Here is a 13,677-nt window from a genome sequence, read left to right on the forward strand (position 1 = left end):
TTCTCTCTTGGTCACTGTGAGGGGTCGGCCAGTTATGCCCCTTATGTGTAGTGGAAGCATGTTGAACAGTCTCCGTGGTGTAGTGGTAAGACACTCGCCTGGCGGTCCGCGAGCGCTATGTCATGGGTTCGTATCCTGGCCAGGGAGGATTTACTGGGCGCAAACCCTTAACTGTAGCCTCTGTTTAACGCAACAGTAAAATGTGTACTTGGATGAAAAAACGATTCTTCGCGGCAGGGGATCGTATTCCAGGGACCATAGGATTAAGGACTTGCCCGAAACGCTACGCGTACTAGTGGCTGTACAAGAATGTAACAACTCTTGTATATATCTCAAAAAAAAAAAAAAAAAAAAAAAAAAAAAAAGTCTCGGGCCTCTGATGTTGCTGGGGTTTTCTCTGAGTAGAGAGGCTAGGTTGGACTTTGTCCATGTTCAGTTCCCTGCTTTTGCACTGCCCCTGCCTGGTTCTTTCCCGGCTGCCAGGTTTGGGTTCTTGGCTTACCCTGCCAGTTGGCATTTTTCGGATCTCGCAGTGTCACTTCTCACGAGTCTCGCATCGGAACCACCTGCCACCACCCCATGATCCTACCTCTACCCCATCACCCATGCCACCATGAGCCTACCACCACCCCATCACCCACGCCACTATGAGCCTATCACCACCCCATCACCCACACCACCATGAGCCTACCACCACCCCCCATCACCCACGCCACCATGAGCCTACCACCATCCCATCACCCACACCACCATGAGCCTACCACCACCCACGCCACCATGAGCCTACCACCACCCCATCACCCTCACCACCTTGAGCCTACCACCACCCCATCACCAATGCCACCATGTGACTTCCCATTGTTTGATGTAGCAACATCAAAATCTCCACTTGGTTACAGCCAGCAAAATGTAGGGCATCAGATGATCACAGAGCATCATATCATTGATGCATGTACAGTCAGAAAACAGTTTGTACTTAATGGGGGGTTACTGGAAAGTGAGGTCTAGCTCTGTTGTGCCCTGCCTACAAGCCTTGTATCTGTGGGGGATGGAGGCAGTAGTGATAATGTGTTGGAGTGGATGTTTTGCCGGCCACAAGCAATAGGAGCATGGTGATGACTACCCACGACCACCACCAGTCACCTTTGTCACCCCATCTGCTCCTTTTGTGATCTAAAGCTAATCGAGGCAAACAACATTGATAGATTAATGTAGAAAATGACTGTAACACACTGTATTAAGTGCAGCTTATATGGGAAGAATATGCATTCATGTAAACAATGTACAGTTTGGTAACATTATTACCTCCAAAAATGTCCGTATGTTAGAAGAAGTTGACACTAGTAGTAGATTGGCCAGTAATTTGATCCCATCCCCTCCTTGACTTGTAGGGTCAATTGTGGCCAGTTAAGCCTAGCCTCGGGCTGGGCTTGGGGAGTAGAAGAACTCTCAGAACCCCATCAAGCAGGTGGGCAGAGAGACTATATTTGACATTATTATAAGTTATCAAGTTAAATTCGGTAACTAATCTTAAGCTCCGTTCCCTAGTTTTGGGAAATATATACCTATGCACATGACCATTATGGACCTTTAAGATATAGACCAACAAGACAGACACAGACTTTATCTGTTGGGAAATAGGCAACATGGAGTTAGTCCCTCTGAGCAAAATCGATTTTCGACAAGCAGTACGACTGACTTGTATTCAGTTGGTAAAATTCTTGTACTACTCCGTATTGTTTCCTTTTGTGTTAGAAAATATAATTGCTTCGTCCACCAATTTCATGGATTCATTATTGTGCCTACATATACAGTGGAACCTCGATTAACGAATTTAATCCGTTCCAGCACCGAGCTCGTCATGTGAAATGCTTGTCTTTCAAAACGAATTTCCCCATTTAAAATATTGGAAATAAAAATAATCCGTTCCACCACCGAAAAACATCAATATGATATTCGATTTTTTAAATAATGGAGCAGCCTACCTGATGTACACTGAACGAACCTTTATGACATTTTTCCTTTTTTCAAATTTGTTCACTTTTTTTTATTTTTCATTTTTTTATAGCAAAAGGTTCGTTCAGTGTTTGTCAGGTAGGCTGCTCCATGTTTCTTAAAAAAATAAAAAAAAATAAAAAAAAATAAAAAAAAATTAAAAAAATTGAACCAATTTGAAAAAAGGAAAACTGTCATAAAGGTTTGTTCAGTGTTTGTCAGGTAGGATGCTCCATTATGGCAATCTTTCTTTGTTTCAAATGTAATCAATTTGTTTTGTATTTTTCATTTATTTATTAATAATGGAGCAGCCTACCTGGCACACACTGAACGAACTTTTATGATTTTTTCCTTTTTTCAATTTGTTCAATTATTTTTTTTTTTTAAAGAAATATGGAGCAGCCTACCTGACAAACACTGAACGAACCTTTTTGACATGTGTTCTTTTTTCAAATTTTTTCATTTATTCTACAAAAAAATTCAATGCTTTTCAACATCACAGCAGTCACCCCTTTACATCCCAGCATCTTAAAAAAAAAAAATTATTTGCATCGTCAGAGGCGTCTGAGAATGTTCAAGAAGCAGTGGGAATGCACCATGTGGTTTTTTCGTTAATCAAACGAGCGCTCGCCAATCGAGACAAATTGTCAGCGATCGGCACGCTCGTTACTCAAAATGCTCGTAATTTGAGGCGCTCGTCACTCGAGGTTCCACTGTATTCATTATATTTTACTCTGTATCCAAAATCTTTCCATAAATGTATTCAGTTGTTTAATATATAAAGTCATTTGTCCTTCCCTTGGGGAATTTCCTATAAGAACACAAGTCAACAGCACTTAACTTACTCGCCCCTCACCACTTACCATTCCTTCCAGCCTCATACAATCACTGGCTCCACCCACGTACACCAGTCACCTCGCTTCCTTGCTCCTCCATCATATACTGTACTAAATTTTCTGTGTGGTTTTAAATATTCTGCAAGATTTAAGCAGGAAGAGTAGCAATTCATTTAAGAATTTACACAATGTACCTTGTATGGAATTAAGTTTAATACTCTAACTGAACACCCTAAATTAGGTCTATTTCCTGATGAACATAAAAAATTTCTGATGGGAAAAATAAAACACTAATCATTATAATTTGGCCATAGTGAGGTAAAGAAGTGTTGAAAGTGTCAAATTCTGATCATTAATTTTCAAGTTAACTATAGTATTAGTACAGGTAATAGATTTCTCCTCATCACTACTTTCAAGTTCACAAGTCTTTGAAATTTCACATGATGTCGGTGGTTCCTAACATTGGAGTCAGCCAATGGATGGTGATGCACCTGACATGGTGCAATTTTTTTTTTACTTATTCACAAAACAGAAACTAGTGCTTTCAGAAAATGTTTCCGATATGGCAAATAATTGCCAGAGGTCTATAGTATTGAATGATCTTTAGGACTTTTTAATATTATGGGGCAGATTAAATCTCTCACAGGCAATAGGTGTACCAAACCCCCATTGCTTGAGGGCTACAGGAGCAGTTTAAGGGTTAATTAATTCACACTGTGCTGAGGACTTAAATTGAGTACCGAGTTTTGAAGAAATTGTAAGGTTTGATGTGACTGTTAGTAATGGCTGTACAGTTCCAGCTGTTGTCTGATTTGGTCTAACATCAGGTTGTCATTTGGGATTCCTCTATGCCTTCCTCCTTTGATGGACTTGTCAATCTTTTGATCACGTATGTTGGTTGGTCACTTAAATTTATTTTTAATGAGGCCCTTTGATTTTTGCCTTCTCTTCCAGTGTCTGCTGTTTATGGCTTCTGTAGGTGACATGAGTAGCAGGATTACCTTTCTAATCCCCTTCTTTTGTCAAATTCTTGACCTGTAAATTTGCTATACTTATGCTGAGATTAAGTTTCACCTGCTTTATATGTTCCTTACTGCCAATGTGATTCTGGGAGTAAGTGAGGTCTGCTAAGTGCTTCCCTCATCCGTTTGGGTCTGGTGTCCAGTGAGGCGATGTTCACAGAGGTAAGCCCCTTAAGTTTTTCTTTGACTTAATACACGGTTTCTATTTCAGGTTTTCCATACAGTATTAAGATTGTGTTGCAAGGTTCCTCATGTGAGGTACCATGAAGGAGAAGCCATGGGAAGCCACTAAGGCAGTGCTACAACTCTTGAAATAGTGTTGAAAATAATGTAATGGCTCTTCCTGGAGGGAGATGGGGAAGCCATCCTTGGTGGATCCCCATTTCCCTTTTCCCTCCTGTTTTGCTGCTTACCCATGGGTTGTAGGTAGTTGCTCAGGCTCGTGTGATGGGCTGGGTGGCGCCACACCCCTGGTAAACTAGTGCTGCCATCTGGTGGCGAGAGGGAAAAAGCAGTTGGGTGGTTATTTTGCTTGTTTGTGAATAATTGTTTGGTTTGGTATTTGTTTATCATAAACATTTCTCTGGGTGTTTGTGACCCTCTTTCATGAGTTTTTCCTGTTTTTTTTTCATGTCTATTACCCTTCTCTCAGTGAGGAAACAGGATTCTGGCCCCTGTCTTCAGTAGGCCGGTGAGAGAGTCGTAGATGCCCTGCAAGGTGGTACTGGATGGGGGGGGGGGTCCCAAAACAAGGGTGTTTTATTATACTCAGTACTCTATTTTTCCATATACTGTATATTTGAATGTGAATGTATAAAGTTTCAAAGTTTTAACTCAAACTGCATAAAATCAATGAGAACTAAGCATAAATTTTATGCTTAGTGATGTACAGTACTGTATCGTGCTAATAAATCTTCGGTATGCAGAAAAGCATTACTGTACATTAATTTAACCGTGCATTGTGTAAAGTGTAAATAACCATTACAATCACATAAATTTAAAAAAAATTTATTTATTAAAAGTCTTTGTCTGGAACGCATCATACTTATTCCATAAAATTCTTAACAAATTACTATGAGATCCAGTTTTGCATGGGATTAAAAAGGAATACATCCCCATGTAGAACCGGCCGTCTACTGCAATTCATTCTTGGCTGGGAAAAATGGTACAACATATTATGCTTTTTAGAAGTTACATTTTATATTTTTTACAGTTCCATTTAGTTTGCATAGTGAAATGCAATGCTACTATAGCCTGAGACAATTTAGCACTACAAGTCTGAACCACTGACTGTACAGTACAGTACTTCATAGTAAGAAGTTTAAAGTGGTAAACGATTACCCAGATTAAATTTTTAACATTAAATATTTAACAAAGGTTGAATTCCCTGTCTTTAGTATTGCTGTGTGGAATCATCCTCATTATTACAAGTAAATGAGGTTACAAAAACATTTCTATAAATACTGTACACACAAACAAAGAAGGATGTCCACGTAATTAACACCTAATACACAGCTAGTGGTTTGTACATACAGCTATGCCGGAGCATCACAAGATACATGTCGTTCCTTGAAATAAAAACATGTATTACCTTTCCATATCCAAACTGTGCTGCTTAAAATGTAAGTAAAAAAAATTGCATGCTTATTAATGCTAAGAAATGTAAAGAAGCAATTATTTACTTGCTGCAACAAAATGCAATATGGTAAAAGAACATACAGGTATATACAAGAGGCATTGTGAAAGTACTAATATTTTGTCTCAGTCCAAGTAGATTTATCTAAAATTCACCATATAATATTGCCTGAATACAAAGGAAATAAATTAAATTTGATGATGTTATGTAATCTGGGAAACAGAATAAAACCAGAGAAGTCAGAGTGTTTGAGACATATTAAAGTAGAGGAGTATGAAAGTTTAAGGGTTTATAATAGCCAGGAACTTAGCCAGTGTGAATATAGCTGAAGAAAAGTACTATTCATGAGGGCTTCTACCCTGGAAGTGAGCTCATGATTAATGCCGACCCATTGATTACCTACAAACAGGTTTTTATATTCCATAAAAAGATATAATCTGGATTGTATGAAATAGGAGCATTTTATTTACAAAATACTTCACATGGAAATTACATGTTCTGGAAAATGGTAGCTAATTTCTGTTTATATACTAAGCTTTTAATTAAATCAACAAAACTACTTTTAGAAAAATATTTTCAACAACCATCTTAAATCTATGTTTCTCATATTTTGCCATTCGGCATTTTCTTTTCCCACTCTCTTTAGATTAAAATTGAAAGCATGAATGAAATTCTATATATTGCGGGAAGTTTAACCAATGTACTGAGCATGGCACCATACAGCGCTTGACATGTGGTGCACCGGACAACAACATGGAGCGTGTTGGTACAATATGAATGAATGAATGAATGTATGTATGTATGTATGTACTCACCTGGTTGTGCTTGCGGGGGGTTGAGCTTTGGCTCTTTAGTCCTGCCTCTCAACTGTCAATCAACTGGTGTACAGATTCTGGAGCCTATTGGGCTCTTATCAAATCTACATTTGAAATTGTGTATCGAGTCTGCCACCATCACATCACTGCCTAATCCATTCCATTTGTTAACTACTATGACACTGAACAGATTCTTTCTAATGTCTCTTGGCTCATCTGGGTACTAAGTTTCCACCTGTGTTTCCTTGTCCACATTCTGCGTTTTCTAAATAGTTTGTCTTTGTCCACCCTGTCAATTCCTCTGAGAATTTTGTAGGTGGTTATCATGTCTCCCCCCTTACTCTTCTGTTTTCCAGGGACATGAGGTTTAGCTCCCGTAGCCTTTCCTCGCAGCTCATATCTCTCAGTTCTGGGACTAGTCTGGTGGTGTACCTCTGAATCTTCTCTAACTTTGTCTTGGACTCACCTAGTTGTGCTTGTTGGGGTAAAGCTCTGGGTCTTTGGTCCTGCCAAAGTGTGTTTAACTAAGTATGGACTCCAGGCTGGAGCTGCATATTCCAGGATTGGCCTTACAGAAGTGGTATACAAGGTCCTGAATGATTTCATACACAAGTTTCTAAAGTTAGTTCTTATGTTGGCCAATCTAACATATGCCAATGATAATATCCTTTTGATGTGGGCTTCTGGGGACATTGTGTGATATCAACCCCCAGATATTTCTCTCTATTTGTCTCTTGCATGATTTCATCTCCCAGATGGTACCTTGTGTTTAGCCTCCTGCTCCCTTCGCCTAATTTCATTACTTTACACTTTCCTAAGTTGAACTTTAAAAGACATTTCTAGACCATTCCTCCAGTTTGTCCAGGTCATCCTGTAGTCTCTATCTTCATCTGCCTTGATTCTTCTCATAATTTTTGCATCATCAGCAAACATTGAAAGGAATGAGTCTATACCCTCTGGAAGATCGTTTACATATACAGTATTAGGAACAGGATGGGTTGAAGTTCAGAGCCCTTTGGGACCCCGCTAGTGGCATCTCGCCACTCTGATGTCTTCCCCCTCAGAGTTACTTGCTGTTTCCTGTTGCTTAGATACTCCCTTATCCACTGGAGCCCCTTACCTTTTACTCCTGCCCGTTTCTCCAACTTTTGTAACAGTTTTTTATGGGGTACTGTGTCAGAGGCTTTCTGACAGTCCAAGAAAATGCAGTCTGCCCACCCTTCTCTTTCTTGCCTAATTTGTGTTGCCTGGTCATAGAATTCTATTAAGCCTGTCAGACACAATTTACCATCCCTGAACCCATGCTGATGGTGTGTTACAAAGCTCTTTCCCTTCAGATGTTCTATGAGTCTTTTCCTCATGATCTTCTATATCATCTTGCATGGTATACAAGTTAGGGAAACTGGCCTGTAGTTTTGTGCCTCATGCCTGTCACCCTTCTTGTATATTGGGACTACATTAGCTGTCTTCCAGCTTTCTGGTAGGTCTCCTGTTTCCAGTGACCTGTTATACAAAATAGAGAGTGGCACACTTAGTGCTTCTGCACCCTCTTAGTATCTATGATGAGATTCTGTCAGGCCCAACAGCCTTTGTCACATTCATCTCCAACAGATTCCTTTTGACCTCATCACTGGTGAGCTCAAATTTCTCCAAGGTTGGTTTGCCGCCTCCTCATTTAGAGCAGGGGCTTCTTGTTGTTGTATTGTGAAGACCTCCAGGAATCTCTTGTTGCGTTCACACACCTTGTTATTCTCTCTGTTTCTGTTCTCTCCCTTTCTCAGTGTCATCACTTGTTCCTTCACTGCTGTTTTCTCCCTGATGTTGCTGTGGAGTAGTTTTGGTTGGGTCTTGGCTTTACTCGCAATGTCATTTTCATACTGTTTTCTGGGGGGAGCCCCGTCGGCTCCCCGGAGCTTTACCGGCTGATATGCTAATGTCAGACTTTGGCATCAGTCATGTGTATGGAGTTCTAGGGCCTACCGGGGACCACGAGCCAGAACCTGGCCCCCTCAGAGAGGCAAGGGGAGCAATGGCCTATAGAAACCCCCGTGTGGTTGGAAGCATTCTATGTCTGCCATCGACCGGGTCAAGCATCCAGAAAGGTAAGCATTCCAAAACAAACCCCTATTCTGGTGAAAATTGCTACCTAAGCCGAACTAGTGAATAGAACTCTTCAACAGAAAACACGGAAACTAGTATGACGTCATACGTCACCGCGCCGCTGTCTGCGCAGCTCCCCCCTCCCCGGGAGGGGGAAGGGGGAGCCCCAGACCTCCCACGCCGGCTATCCACCCATCAGTTCTTCGGCTGATGCTATAGGCAATGGTTATGTGCTCCGGCTCCAGTGGTTGTTTCAGCACTGTACCTAGAGTGTGGTGTCTGTTTTCTAGGTGGTGCGTGAGCCGGGTGTGATTCTTCAGTACTCGGGCTGCATGCGCCTAGGGTTCCCTTCCCTAGGTGCCCTGTAAGTACTGCCCTTGGGGCTTGGGGCCACCTTCCACAAGTTCCTTGGGTCCTGCCCCTGCTTGGCCGTTTACCGCTTGGTTTTCGGCCGCTCTTTGTGTGCTCGGGTGTTCTGTCTCCCTTGTTCGCCTTAGAGTAAGGGGCAGTGTTTGCACTGGTGGGGCGCGGGGTACTGTGCAGCTTGTCTTTACCAATCATAGCGGCCGGCTCTGTTCCGCTTGGGTACGCTGTCCTCTTGCGGGGTTTTCTTTTTCTTTTGTTTATATACCTGGTGGGGGGGTCTGCCTTCGTTCTTGCCCCTTGTGTCCCTTGTGTTCTGAGTATTTCTGGTGGTACCCCCTGCTAGGTCCCCGTGAGTGTACACGTCCCGGGGGTTCAGCTCTTAGAAAGTTGTTTGGTAGCTTGGGTGCCGGTTAGCAGTACCCTGCCTGGGATTACCTGAGCGCGAGTCCTCTTAAAGTAAACGCTCGGGACCCTGGGAAACCCCTGGGGGCGCGCGGGTCCGATGGATGTGACCCCAGAGCCCCCCCCTCGCTTCCAGCGAGTTTGAGGGTTGCTCTCACCTTTTGTCTCTGGGTGACTCTCTGTTTTGCCTCCGTCTGCTGCCTGTGGGGTCGGTGACACCTTCGACCCGGTGTCCTGCGAGTTTGGTTGCTCGTTGTGGCTCGGTTACCCAGTTGTGCTAACAAAGCGGGTGCGGGCAGCAGGGGCGTTGCACTTGAGCCCTGGTGGTGGCAACGTTCTCGTGGTTTCCTCCCCGGGAGCCCCGGGGCTGCCCCGTTGTATTTCGTTTTTCCCCTGGTTCACCCTTCCTGCCTGCATCCGGTTCCTTACCGTCTGTAGGTTCAGGGCGGGGTGTTTGGTGGTGTTGAGACTCGGGCAGTCTCGGGGAATTCCCCTTCCGGGGTAGTGACGGGGGCATTTGGGCCTGTTCCTCCAGCCGTGTTGTATGAGTCTGCCAGTGGGCTCCCTTCCTTAGTGTTTTCACGGCTGCCCCGGTTTTCTGGTACGGCCGGGGCTTTGGGGGAACGGCTCGGCCCCGGGGCCTGTCGTGTAGGTTCCCGGGGCTGGGGAGGGGCTGACTTGGGGGGCCTTGGCCCCGTTAGACCCCGTGGGGGGTTTTATCCCCCTCTAGGCGGGGCTTGTGGTTACGCGGAGTGGGGTTTTTCCTCCCCACTCGCCGTACGTGCTGTTGGACGTCGGCCCCTCCCCGGGCTCGGTTCCTTGGCCTTTGAGTCGGTTGGTTCCGTCCTGTGGGTGGATGTTTCCTCCCCCGCTTTTTGGGACGGTGTTTTTGTCATGTTTCCCCGTTCGATGGGGTTCTGCGTGACTTTTGATCTCGGGTGCGCCTGCGCCTTCGTGTGCCTTCGGGACTAGTGTTGGCTTCTGTGTTCTCGAGGGTACGGGAAGGTTTTTCGCTACTTCCCGCATTATTGGAACGTCTGTCGGCTCCTAGTACTTGTCGCCCTGTTGGGCTACTTGTCGCCCTGTTGGGCTACTTGTCGCCCTGTTGGGCTACTTGTCGCCCTGTTGGGCTACTTGTCGCCCTGTTGGGCTACTTGTCGCCCGGTTGGGCTACTTGTCGCCCGGTTGGGCTACTTGTCGGCCGTATGGGCTACTTGTCGCCCGTTTGGGTTCCCTTTTTTTGGGCTCTTTGCTTCTTTGGCCGGTTTTCTTGTTCCTGCTTCCTCTTTTGGCTCTTTTTCTCGTGCAATAGTCCTGGCTGGCGCCTTCCCGCAGGGAGGGTGTGCGGTTCGGCCAGCGTGTTATGCGCATGCGCCGTGGAGTTTGTTTTGGTCTGGGCGATGGTTCAGTGCTGGGGTTTTGCGCCCTTTTTTGCTACAGTGCTTCGCCTCTCGTTCTTCTCCCTGGCTGCGGTATGTGCCCCTTTGCGCCAGGGGTGTCCTGGTTCCCAGTTGTGGGGAGGACACCGCGGTTTTCTGTGTCATGGGTGTGGACCGCCTCCTTCGCCTCTCCCTGTTCTCCTGCGGGTCCGGCTCTGGCGTCTTCACCTGGCGGTGCTCCCAAGTTCTTCTGGGCACGGTTGAGTCGTGTCAAGTTCGAGCCACCATTCGCCAGGTGAGTTTCTGCGGTCTGGCGTCTTTTGGCCAGGCGCTGGATGCGGCGGTGTTCATATACCTGTCTTTATTTAGGTATAATTTTGTACAACTGAGACCGTTCGCACACCAGTGACTGTCCCTTTATCACCCCTTCCTGTCCCCCTCCTGTGCATGTCCAACCCATGCTACAGTCGTTCAGGGGACCCTCCTTTTTTAATGTTGTGAGGTGTGGGGGTTGTAGGGTTGGTTCTGTACTCACCTGGTGAGGCTCCTGGCTGTGCTTGCAGGATTTGAGCTCTGGCTCTTGGGTCCCGCCTATCTGGTAGAACTTGCGGGATAGTACCAGTGGAGTGCAGTGGTGCTATTGGCACTTTTGGGGAACACTGTATTACCATCAGTGGTCTGTGCTTGTTACACGACCTACTTGCGAGCATAAGCCTTCTTGCTGGTTCGTCCGTGGACTTCCAGGGCGCACTGGCCTGTTTTCGTATGGCAGTTCCGGCCCGTCCTGGTTGTGGGGGTATGTGGGCCGGTGGACTGCTCCTAGCAGCTGCCTGGTGGGCCATCCTCTGGCCGGTCTGGCCTGACCTTGGGCCGGGCTTGAGGTGTAAAAGAGCTCCCAGTACCTCATCCAGCAGGTATCGAGCGGGGTTTCTCCGCCGTCGGTCGCCTGGTGCAGGTTTCTGGGCCTGCAGGGTTTTGTCGTGTCTCCGTTGGCCCTGTCTGGGGTCTGCCTGCTCCGTTCTCTGCCTTTGCAGAGGGGAGTTGCTATTTACATGTTGCATGTTGCAGTGGTGCCTGTTGCTGCTGCTGCTGCACGTGAGCATTGGTACCGTGTTTCACGGTGGCGTGTCCTTGTTCCTGTGTCCGGTTGTGGAGTGGCGCTTTGCTGCCGTTTTGTGCCTGGGGATTGCGTGGGGTTTTTGTCCCTGCCTGATTGTCCACCCCTGGTTGTTCTCCTGTTTTTTTTTTTTTTTGTGCTTCTGCTCTTTCTTCCTGCCTCTTCTGCAGCAGGAATGTTCTGCGTGTGTTCTTAGGCGTTGGTCAGCCTGTGTCCTGTGATGTGCTTCTTTGTTTCGGTCTGTTGCAGTTGTTCGGGCCCCTTGGTTCGGGTCCTGTTCTGGCGGCGACCCTTCCGCCTTCTTTGGTTTTCCTAGCTTGCCCTGCCGGTTGTTGTTGTTGTTTTATTTTTTTTGGGGGGGTTCTTGCGATGTCTCGCGTCGGACCCGTCGTTTCTGAACTCCTGGCGGGCTTGCATGCTTCGGAGTTTTTCTGTTCGGCAGACGTTCCATCTCCTTGTGCCGCCTGGGTTTCGGTGGTCGCGCCCGAGATCTTCTCGCGGCTCCGCCTTTTTCCTGGGCTCGGGGGGGCCTTGTCGGGGCTGCTTATGTTCTGCCTCGTGGTCTCGCCTCCGGTTGGTGGTCGGGTGGCTTCGTGGTAGGTGTCCCACCTGCGTGCTTCTTGGCGGCAGTATGGGGTATTTTGGCGGTCCTTCCTTTTCCTGTCCCTTCTTCGGTGGGTCCTTCTTGTTGGCTTGGTTTACTCTCGGCTTGGTTTTCTAGTGGGGGTTGGGGGCCGTCGTCTTGCCACATACTGTCGCCTCTTTTCGTGCGGCGCAGGCGGAGCCGCTTCAGCTTGCTTTCGGTCTTGGTGTTGCTTCTGCACCGTTAGTCAGCTGTCTTGTGCGTCATTTCACCTCCGGCCTGTTCGTGCGCCGCTTGCACCATCCTGGTCTCTGGTCAGCGTGCTCTGTCTTCTCCTCGGTTGGTAGTGCCCCTTCGGTTCCGGTGTGTTTTTTCGTCGGCTCTTTCCTTTGGGCCTTTGCCTCTGGGGGTCGGTTCGCTGTGTTTTCTTGCTCCTTCGGTTTTAGCGTTTTGGTTGTTTGATGGCAGCAGTCTCCATCTTTTCTGGCGCGGGGTGGGGCTGCTGCATTCTGGAGGGGTCCAGGGTTTGTTGGTGCTTTGTTGGTCGGGCCGGGGGTGTGTCGTTTTTGTGTTTAGTGGCGGCCCTCTGCTGTTGTTTGCGTGCCACGGCGTTTGGGTCCGGAGCGCGTTTTGCGTTGATCCGGTTCTGTTCTTCCCGGTTCGCGGGTGATGGTGTCCCAGGTGGTCAGCCGTGTTCTTGCGGCTAAGCTGCCTGTGTTCTTCCCTCATGCCTGTGGCGTTCGTGGCTTCGCTGCTCTCGCTGCCGTCTGGGCGACGTGGCCTTGCAGTCTTTCGGGCATGGATTTTTGGTGTTCGTGCAGGGGCCTTGCTGCTCGTGGTTCTCGTGTTGTTCCCGGGATTTTCGGGGCTGTGGCGCCTTGGGTTGGCGTTTGCTGCCGGTTGTCTCGCCTCCTTGGGGGGTGCGTGGTGTCCGCCTCCCGGTTTTGTCCCTTTGACCTTCCTCTGTGGGTAGTTAGCTCCGGGGAGCCGACGGGGCTCCCCCCAGAAAACCAGCGTTGAATGTAATGAAACGCCATTTTCTGGGTGAGACCCGGAGGCTCCCCGGCAACCCTCCCTCCCTCCGGTCGGCGTTTTTCGCGTGTTTTGACATCCAGCCTCAGAACTGATGGGTGGATAGCCGGCGTGGGAGGTCTGGGGCTCCCCCTTCCCCCTCCCGGGGAGGGGGGAGCTGCGCAGACAGCGGCGCGGTGACGTATGACGTCATACTAGTTTCCGTGTTTTCTGTTGAAGAGTTCTATTCACTAGTTCGGCTTAGGTAGCAATTTTCACCAGAATAGGGGTTTGTTTTGGAATGCTTACCTTTCTGGATGCTTGACCCGGTCGATGGCAGACATAGAATGCTTCCAACCACACGGGGGTTTCTATAGGCCATTGCTCCCCTTGCCTCTCTGAGGGGGCCAGGTTC

The sequence above is a fragment of the Procambarus clarkii genome, chromosome 63 (genome assembly GCF_040958095.1).
Source record: "Procambarus clarkii isolate CNS0578487 chromosome 63, FALCON_Pclarkii_2.0, whole genome shotgun sequence".
Classification (NCBI taxonomy): domain Eukaryota; kingdom Metazoa; phylum Arthropoda; class Malacostraca; order Decapoda; family Cambaridae; genus Procambarus; species Procambarus clarkii.